The sequence below is a fragment of the Miscanthus floridulus genome, chromosome 10 (genome assembly GCF_019320115.1).
Source record: "Miscanthus floridulus cultivar M001 chromosome 10, ASM1932011v1, whole genome shotgun sequence".
In the NCBI taxonomy this organism is placed as follows: Eukaryota; Viridiplantae; Streptophyta; class Magnoliopsida; order Poales; family Poaceae; genus Miscanthus; species Miscanthus floridulus.
The window spans coordinates 44,055,921-44,066,762 of record NC_089589.1 but is presented as its reverse complement, the minus strand read 5'-3'; positions in this window follow the sequence as shown (position 1 = coordinate 44,066,762).

The window sequence follows — 10,842 nt, the reverse complement described above, 5'->3', positions numbered from 1 at the left end:
TCCAGGCTCCATCTCTTGGCGTCATGATCCCCTTCTTCTTAGACATGGGCCAACACCTTCTGCTCCCTCAACTAGACTGGGGCTCTCACCGCCTACAAAGATGGGGAAGGCGGTGGTGGCAAGGTGTCTGTGGGTGTGGATGAGGCCCTCATGAGTAGCAGTGAGGCCTCATCCTCTTCTTGTGCGACATGGGCCTACTCCTTCTTGGCCTTGGAGCGGCACTCATGACCCAGTCGCCCATTTTCCTACACTTCCTGCATTCATCACCATTGAGCTTACTATTCTGAGTGTGGCCCATTCGTCAATGGGCCTCATGCCTGCACCCACATCCGTGTCCTCATCCCCCTCCACCTCGCGCTGCTTTCACCACACGTCCCACTCCACCTTTGTGAGGTATAGGCTCCCATCATGCTGCAATGACAGCGGCACTGCAATGACAGTGGCAGTTCCTCAAACAAGTCCTCCGCCGCCTTCAGCCGCTGCCGTCAGATCCGCTAGGGACATGGTTGACACATCGAGCAAAGTCATGATTGCGAGAATGATCTGCTTGAACCACGCTAGCACGCCGCGGATGAACTTCTCCACGATCTTGAACTTGCCCACCACCTCGCCCCGTGTGGCAAGGGTCACCACACCATACCTTGGAGGCACAATGCATAGTCTTCGACGGTCTCATCGCCGTTGAACGTCGCCAAGTTGAACTTCCACCAGAGCTGCACCATGGGCTGGACTTCTTCACTCGGTCGTTCCTGACCCACATCTTCATGATGGCTATGTAGGCCTTCTTTGTCATCTTTTTATCAGTGAGTGCTGACACCAGCTCTGGTGGCACCTGCACTGTAGAGGACATTGATTGCCATCATTTCTTCATGCTCATCGGCACCCCATCCTCGATGATGTTACAGAGCACCCTCGCCTTCAGCTTCATCTTCATCAGGAGCGCTCAATCGGAGTAATTGGTATTGGTGAGGACGGGGTAGCTACTCTCGCTGCCTACCTCACGAACCACCCGGTCGATCATGATGCTCTCCTTGGAGTCATCGGCTGGCTTCTTCTAGTCACCCATCGAGTCCAGGCGTCAACAAAACTGTCTCTCATGCCACTTGTTGGAACTTGCTGGAGATACGACGATGAACACGTCACCGGCAAGGTCACGGCCAAGACAAAATTCACGCGAACACAATGGACACGATCTCGTTTTGGTGCTGCCAACTTGGTAGCGTTTCCAGGTTGTATTGCATTGCTTAAGTAAGTTAGTGATTACAAGGAAACAAATCATGGTCTTCAATCAGACCGATACAATCACTATCAATCGGTGATCATGCGCCTAAATCAGCTACTAACCAAATACAGCAAACACTAAACTTGCACACAAGGATTACACTCAACAATAGCTTCTGCCGTGTCGCAGATAGTAGACATCCGCTAACGTTATGTTCTCTGTTTCTTGTCAAAATTGGGCTATAGGAACACCTTGGTTATAAATGTAACATATTAGCCTTCTTGTCAAAATTGGGCTGTAGGAACACCTTGGTTATAAATTTAACATATTAGCCACCTATCCAGATTTTGTTCTCTCTCTATCCGTTGATAGGGTAGAGGTCCTATTATCCAATTATTATACTAAATAAGATTTTCTTTTTTAAACCAGTCCACTCTATATTCCCGAGTGGAAAAACAAAAAATTCAGAAAAAAAGTAAAAAATTCTAATTAGATCTATCTCAAAATTTTGAGAATCCCTTGAATGTCTTTTCAAAGGGTTCTCAAATCGCAAAAAAAGAAGAAACATTCAGGTTTTATGTTATGTAATTATTTAGATGGTAATGTAAATGAACCGTAACTATGTAAACCTATTCCTAACAGATTATGTTCCTATCAGGCGCTGCAGCGAATCACCTGGGTTGTTACCTGTGACAACACGAACACACACGTTTGCAACGTTATCGTTTAACATGGGTTATGTTCTCTGTGTCGAGAAACGCGAGAGTCGATCTAGGGATGGAACTCGCGTCCGGTGGTTTGCACAGCAGCAGCCAGCGAACCAACCACCCGAGCTAGTGCTCGATCTCGTTGTCTGGCCCAACATGGCCTGGGCAACCGCAGCCTCATTGTTGAGGCGTATAGGCCATGTTTGCCGATGTCGACCAGCTTGTCCATGTTATTCTTGGTCGTATCGTCCAGTGAGAAGCATCTCTGATCAACCTATGCAGACGTCCGAAAGGAGATGTATCTGCTTCTCTCTGCCGCCGTCGAGACGCTTGAAGGAGGAGAAGTCGACAGTATTCATCTTCCTGACGTCGAACGCCGGCACCACGACGTTGGGAGGGTGTCACGCGTGACCTCATGCAGAGGGCCCATAGAAGAAGCTTCTCATGGAGTGCAGCCGGCCCCATATATTGGGCCCCTGTGTGTCAGTGTGTGTATGTCGAGGAAAGCAGGCAGGAGACCGAATTAAGTAGACGATGACTACAGTACTAGTACTAGTATATAGGACAATCTAGCCCCGTTTGTGCGGTAGTACGCCTCGATCTCGGCGGCCAATTTTGAGTGTCTCGTCCCCATCTCGTCTCGCGTTGTCAGCATGGCCGCGATCAGCCCGCCCGTGGTGGTCCCCGTCCCCGTGACGACATCGAACTACTCCGTCCGTCCGTAAATGTCTGTCATTTTCGCTTTCGGAGAAATAATTTTAACTAAATATATATTAAAAAATATTAATATTTATGATACATAATTAGTATCATTGGATAGATATTTGAATCTACCTTTTTAATAAATTTATTTGGAGATAGAAAAGTTGCATATATTTTCTATAAATCGAATCAAAGTTAGAAAAGTTGCATATATTTTCTATAAATCGAATCAAAGTTCTCAGCACGTAAATCATGGCGACAAACATTTAGAGACAGAGAGTAGTCCGCTATCCGGGCATCTGGCCTGTCCTCTTCCTGAATATAGCTCCAACAGCTTGGCTAAAATTAGTAGCTAAATTCATTTGTTTAGCTATTTTGTAAAATAGAAAGAAAAAAAACTCCTCAAAAAAGAAGAGGTCCACAATAGCCTTGCTATTTTACAAAGTCAGATAGTGAGCGCCCATGGTTGGCTATCTATGGCCATGGAAAATCAAGTGATAGCCAACTTTCTATTTTACAAAAAGTCAGAAAGAATATCTGTTAGAGCCTACTTTTTTCGATATAAATTCTGAAATAGCCTCTACAATAAGAATAGGCAAGCTATTGAAGTTTCTCTCACATAATTGGAAACGGTACTAGTTGTTCTCACATGCCAAAGGTACGTAGGGCGGGGGTGGCTCAACTGGAGGCTTTCTTGAGGGAGGCGAGAATGACCGTTGGGATCAGCCCACGTATCCCGCCACCGTCGATGCTTAGCACCGTGGTCAGTTAATCTTTTAATAAAAAATCAAATAGAAATAAAGTTAGTCTATTAATAAAACGTAGGATATAATCTACCAAACTCAACAAAATAGACACACTTGTGCTAGACTACCCGTAAAATAGGTGTGACAACTGGCAGTCTAAAATAAATACATTTTTTGTCAACCGTACCAAAACAATAAACTATTTGTTTGGCATTTTTCCAGTACTTTCATTGTTTATCGATTAAGGATAATCCAACATAATCCTCAAATTTGCATCTAAATAAACCAAGTCTATAATTATGAATGATAATTGAAAGTAACGCTCTAAATTTATACCTAAATCATCCATCTTAGCCATCATAAAAGATAATTTAAAATATCCTAATATTTTTATATATTACTCATATTTACCATAACAAAAGATAATAAAAAATACCTAGTAAGTTTGCATTCAAATTATCATATATGCCATTATGAAAGGTGACATAAATTAAATATCAACCTCAACCCATTATATAAAAATAAATAAAAATATATCTCAAATCCTCATGTAATTAATAAATAAGTATATTATGAAATGTCGACCAATATTCCTAAGGTACTATAGATATATTTTAAGTTAAAAGTCAATGATGCATTCCCTCATGTAGACCAGATAAATATGTATACATATTTATACATTCTAACTAAAATGTTTGATATATCTACATTGATTATGTAAGCATTATTGCACATATAATTTGTTGAAATAATTTAAACATTTTGAGAAGTGGAGAGATTAGAGCATAACACATGTAGTTGTATCTTACTCAGTGTTCGCCTAAACGGTCGATTAAACGGCCACTGAACAGTAAACGGTGGTAAACTATTTTGTTTAGGGGGTAAACGGAAATTGTCTAAACGACCTAAATGGAACGGAGATAAACTGTATTAAATAGGCTAAACAGTTGTTTAGGTGAATACGAGATAAATCTAGTTCAGTTTTGTATGGATAAATTTGTATACTTAAGTTTATTATATTTATAAATGTGTACACTTCATATGTTACATGCATAAATATCTATATTTGGTTCTTTTCACATGCATAAATATATATACATACCAAAATAATTAATTTTTACTCGGATAAATATGTATAAATGCTAGAATACTAGATTTTTTATATGCACATATATAATTATATGTATTTTTTTAAAGTACAAAACCGTTTAGACCGTTTAACTTCGTTTAAACACCGTGTAAACGGCCTAAACGCTAAACGAAGGGCGACCGTGTAAAGACCGTCTACCATTTAGGAAAACATTGATCTTACTAGGATCCCTTTAAAGTAAACAATCAGAATATGTTTTGGATATTAATGTCCTCGCCAGGTTGGAACCTCTACGTCATCCATGATCTCAGATCAAGCTCTACCATCGATCTTAATTGACCTAGTGCCGACTTTAAATGTTATTCATGCCATCATAATCCTTTATAGTATAGTTTATGGCCAAACATATCCTTATTTAAAAAGTACAAATGAGAGTTAATAAAATATACAATAAGCACAAGAGTTCCGATTTATCTTGAGAACATAAATAAGTAGCAATTAATAAGACTATAATTCAAAAATGAACACTTAGATTCATGGCGTCATAAGATATGAGTTGCAACAACATCCACCAAACTTTAATCTAATATTTCAAATAAATGCGTATTAAAAATAAACATTTTAGAGGTGCCTTGAAAAGGAACAAACTACGGATATGGATGACTAAACATATGGTTATCACAACTAGATAGAGAGTACAAAGTATCTATTGCTTCTCTTGTGTTAGAAAATGAACAATGTATAAACTGTGTAATTTAATATAAGTATTTTTTATTTGCTTGAGATATTAAACAATGACTAATGCTTACGTCCACAAAGATTCTGTCCCGTGCGAGAGCTCGGGTTAGAGGGCAATTTAAATTTGTACGTGAATTAGCCTTCTAATTTATTATATGTCCACATGGTTCAATTAATAAATAGGGACATCCAAAACGCCCATATATTAGACAAAGTCAGCCGTACTGGAACACAAAACAAAGGAAGAAAAAGAAAACACACAACCGTTGAATCAAATTAATGTTACAAAATGTTACATTATTATCAAATTAATGTTACGTTATCAGCCATTACCATCTCTCTCAGTCATGCTAATGACAATTTTGCACATACGTGTAAATCAAGATTCAAATAAATAAAACTTGATTATATGAAGTAATTTTTATTAGTTACTATGTATTAAATAAATAGGGTTTTTATTGCCTAAGTATCTCCATGTTAGCCCATGCGGGAGGATGGGTTGATGAACTAGTGTGCAGGAGCGGAGCCCAATGGAGGAGAAACTGGGCTCCCGGCCCCTTGCCTGCATCAAAAAACTGAAGGCCCATGAAGCAACCAGTATGATGAGTATTAGCTAACTGGCCCATGAAGCAACCAGTATACTCCTTGTTTTTAAAACAAGCTAGAATACGGCCCTCGTTAGCTGGCTAGTGGCCGCTAACGTTCTACGCATTATTTATTTTTTATTTCTTAAAATAAAATGAATTACTGTAGCATTAGTGTAGTAACAGTTAGCATTGGACAAATTAGCCCCCCTATATTTTAGTTCACCCTCCACCAACAAACAATCAGAGGCGCACGATAGGGAAGCACCAGGCGCAAAACCGTGTTATGCGTGTTAATCTATTCTTAGACGGAAAAGCTCCATTTATGTGGCACTTCACCAATAGAGACGCCTAACAACCCTTTAGGAGAATCACGGCAGATTTGGTCCATTCAACTAGCTCTGTCGTGTATGCAGGTTTGGTCAATTCACCTAGCTCGAATATCTCGTGATCTTATCACCTGGGTTGTTACCGTGACAACACAAACACACATGTTTACAAGGTTATTATCCTTTAAGAGGGGTTATGTTTTCTGTGTCGAGAAACGCGAGAGTCGATCTAGGGATTGAACTCGCGTCCGGTACAGTGGTTCATACAGCAGCAGCCAGCGAACCAACCGTCCGAGCTAGTGCTCGATCTCGTTGTCCGTGTGGAGTTGGGGTGATCGGAGTAGGCTCGTCGATAGCTTCGGATTGGGGTTGCCAAGTTCCATTTGTAGGTTGAGGTTGGCTAGTGGTGGACCCTCGATTACTTGCCGGGATAATTCCAAGGCGGCGGACGTCGCGCTCTTGCCTGTTGGAGCAGAACGCACTCCAGAGCTCGGATCGCGCCGGCGAAACGATGGTGATCACGGCGAGTCTAACCTAGCAGATGTAACAGACAAGAGGATGTGGCGCTACCAACTTCGCAGCTTTCCCGGTCTTTGTTCCTTGTTATTTATACACAAGTCTCACGATCTTAACAACCGTGACGCCCTCCCGCGCCATGTCGTGCAAAGAACGCAACACCGTTCGAGCGGTGCGTGCTACGTGCGCCCGGCACGCCACAGCGCGGTGACTGACCGACAACGGGCTGGACCGTGATCATGCACGCCTAAGATCACGCCCATCCCCTACTCGACCATTACAGACTCCAACTGATACGAGATTACATTTATTTGTGCATCAATTTAGCTAACAAATCACCCCCTAAACTTGATGCACACTGACGACACCTAATGCACTCCTGAACTCCACGAACTTCACTCGTCCCAGCGACTTGGTGAAGATGTCGGCGACCTGATCTCCTGTCCCGACGTGTTCAACCTCCACCTTGCCTTCCTCGATGCACTGACGAAGAAAATGATACTTAGTATCAATGTGCTTGCTTCGATCATGATGCACCGGATTCCTGCTGAGTGCTATCGCAGACATATTATCCATGTGCAGCTTCACCGTCGTCTCCCTCGTTCCCAGCATATCTGCAATCAGCCGGCTAAGCCATACGCCTTGACAAGCTACTGCCGCCGCTGCCACATACTCCGCTTCACAGGAAGACAAGGCAACGATCCTTTGCTTCTGTGACGCCCAGGTAACAAGACTGCTCCCGAGGAAATAGCCAACACCCGTAGTGCTCTTCCTATCCTCGATGTCTCCAGCAAAGTCACTGTCACTGTACCCAATTAGAATTGGTTTCAGCTCAGCTCCCCTCTCATACTTGCAGCCGTACCCCATGGTACCCTTGAGATACCTCAGAATGTGTTTTACAGCGGCCCAATGTTCTTTGCCCGGTGCCTCCATGTATCTGCTCACAACACCAACTGAAAATGCCAAATCAGGTCGAGTGTTAACAATATACCTCAGGCTGCCGATTATACTCCTGTATCCCGTAGGATCCATTGCCTCTCCATTCTTCAGCTTGCTCAGTTTCAATCGACATTCCATTGGAGTATCACATGAGTTGCAGTTCCCCATTCCAGCCACTTCTAGTATCTTTGCTGCATAGGAACTCTGACACAGAGTGATGCCATTTGCATCCTGCTTAACCTCTATGCCCAGGTAATAGCTTAAGAGCCCCAAGTCACTCATGCTAAACTTCTTCTTCATCTCAGACTTGAAATTCTTGATGTCTTTCACATCTGGTCCAGAGATGATCAAATCATCGACATAAACTCCCACAAGCAGAAAAGAGTTCTTGCTGTTTCTTCTATAAACAGCATGATCCAACTTGCTCCTGACAAAACCAAGAGCCACGAGTTCACGGTCAAGTTTTACATTCCACGCCCGTGGTGCCTGCTTCAAACCTTAGAGTGCCTTTTTCAACTTGAGCACCTTATCTCCATTGTCGACTACAAAACCTGGAGGCTGTTGCACGTACACGGTTTCAGAGAGATCACCATTCAAAAAAGCTGATTTTACGTCCATATGATGAACCTCCCATCCACCTTGAGCTGCAAGTGCCAACAACACCCGTACAGTTTCAATTCTGGCCACCGGAGCGAAAACCTCATCAAAATCCACTCCAAAACGCTGAGCATAGCCTTTAGCAACTAGATGTGCTTTATACTTGACCACATTCCCCTCAGGATCTTTCTTGACCTTAAAAACCCATTTCAGGCCAATCGCTTTGTGTTTGGGTGGCAACACACTGACATCCCAAGTTCGGTTAGCCTCAATCGCTTGCATTTCTGCCCGCATGGCTTGCCTCCAGCACTCCTCCGACATTGCCTCTTGTACTGATCTTGGTTCCTCAGCAGCAACAAGGCAGAGTCCACTATATTCAAAATCCTGAATTTCTTCAGTATCATCTAGCAGATCAGCGATCGTTTTGTACCGGAGTGGATCACCTTCTGAATCCACGGACTGACTAGTGGGTGGCGTGGCCCACTGTATCAATGGTGTACCCGAATTGGAGTTAGGAGTCCCAGGTGGTGTGTTTGATGCACCCCCTGCTGATGGAATTGACGCAGCAGGCGAAACCGACTCGAAATCGGGCACCGCAGCTTCCTCAGATCCCGTTGCCAGACCGGGAACAGTGTCAGTGTCATCCCACTGAACCTGAAACATATCAGTTGTCTCCGCTGCCTGTTTCGCCTTCCCAATTCCATGGCTTTTTCTCATCAAAGATCACATCACAAGCCACCATGAGCTTGTCCTTCACTGGATCATAAATACGATAACCTTTTGTCCCCGGCTCATAGCCAAAGAACACACCTGGTGTTGATCTGTCAGTTAACTTGCTTATTCCCGGGCCGGCCTTCTTTGCATAAGCAACACAGCCAAACGTCCTCAAGTGCTTGATCCCGGGTTTTCTGCCAAACCAAGCCTCATAAGGAGTCATACCGCTCAAACTCTTAGTCGGAGAGCGATTGAGAATATATACTGCTGTTTTCACAGCCTCCCCCTAGAACCGAGGTGGTACTCCCATACTCTTCAGTAAACACCTCGCCATCTCCACTATCGTCTGATTCCTCCGTTCCACAACACCATTCTGTTGCGGAGTATAGGGCGTAGTTGTGTGCAGAACACCACAAACGCCCCGGAGTTGAACTCGCCACCGCGGTCCGTTCTGAGCGCCTTTAGGTGACGGCCTGACTCCAATTCAGCCGCTGCCCTGAACCTTTTGAAACATGCCAGCGCTTCATCTTTTCCCGCCAGCAATTCCAGCCACATATAGCGGCTGTGATCATCAACCACGATCATGAAATAGGACTTGCCTCTAGGTGTGATTGGCGTGATCGGGCCACAGAGATCCATGTGCACCAGCTCGAGTCCAGCAGACTCTATTGCATAATCCATTTAGTCACGTTTAACAATTATTTTATGTTGAGCATTGCAGCATCTATCCAAAATGCATCCCAAACCATAGGGACTGAAAAGAAATGATTTTGAACTATGGTTGGACTGTGGGTTCATTTTTGGAAAATGCAGGGGCTAAACTGCAAAATGCGCTTGGCTGATCGAGGGTTGACCGTGTTGCCGCTGGCTGGGCGCGATGTGGCGTGCGCTGGTTGGCTTGGTGCACCACGTGTGCGGTGGGCATAGTGTGCTAGCGCTATGGACCAGTTATAAACCCCGAAGGGGTACGCGATCTTGGTCGCTGATCAAGGAATGGATGACACAGAGGAAATGGGGAACTTTCCCCTGGCCGTACTATTCCAGCGACGGTGGCACCATTGACGCCGACGAGCCAACCATGGCGGCGGATGCTGGGGTTGTGGTTCCAGCCACCTCGATCCAAACCGAATGCATAGAAATGAAGAGCGGGACCATGCAAACTCAGCAGGGTACAAAACAAGGATGGCTAGCACATCGAGACGACGGCTCCCACGGTGGCACCATGGCCAGGATGAACGGGAGCTCCCCTAAGCGGCACTCCAAGGCACTAATCTCAAGGCCGATATGACGGGGAGGTCGAGGGGCTCACCGCGGGTCCGAGGAAGATGTTCGTGGCATCCAAGAAGGCTTCGAAGGGTCTGATCGACGATGACGGTGAGCTGGAGAGAGAAACCGCTACCGGGGAGCTCGGGAATGCCAAACCATGACTAAATCATGAAGAAGAAGGTACCTATGGTCGCGACGGGGCACGATGAAACTCCTGAGTATGACCTCGTCGATGAGCGAGCATCGGAGCAGCGAATTACAGGGTGGTGGTGCGAGCTCGGGTGGTGAGTGGAAAGAGAGGGAGGGGCTCTACAGTGGGTCTTATAGGCAAGTGGGGGCACGGTAGATGGGGAAACAGGCGCGGCATCAATTGCTCGACATCAATGCGGGATTTGAACGCCTGCCTTGGCTGGCTCGGGGGTGCGGTGGGCGGCCATGGATGGCAAGCGCCATCATCAGACAGTGAAGAAGGAAGGGGACGGGAGGGACTGACGTGCCGGTCCCATGATGCATTGAGTGGAGAGGGGGACCGGCAAGTGCACGGATGCGGGCTCGGAGCAGGCCTTTGCCTGGGCCGATGATGCGCCGAGCTAGGATGCAGTGCGCGTGCGCACATGCGGTGAAGAGATGGCGCTAGAGCGGGCCGCCGAGCAGGCCGCGCTGCCAGGCCACGTGGCGAATTAGGAGGTGGG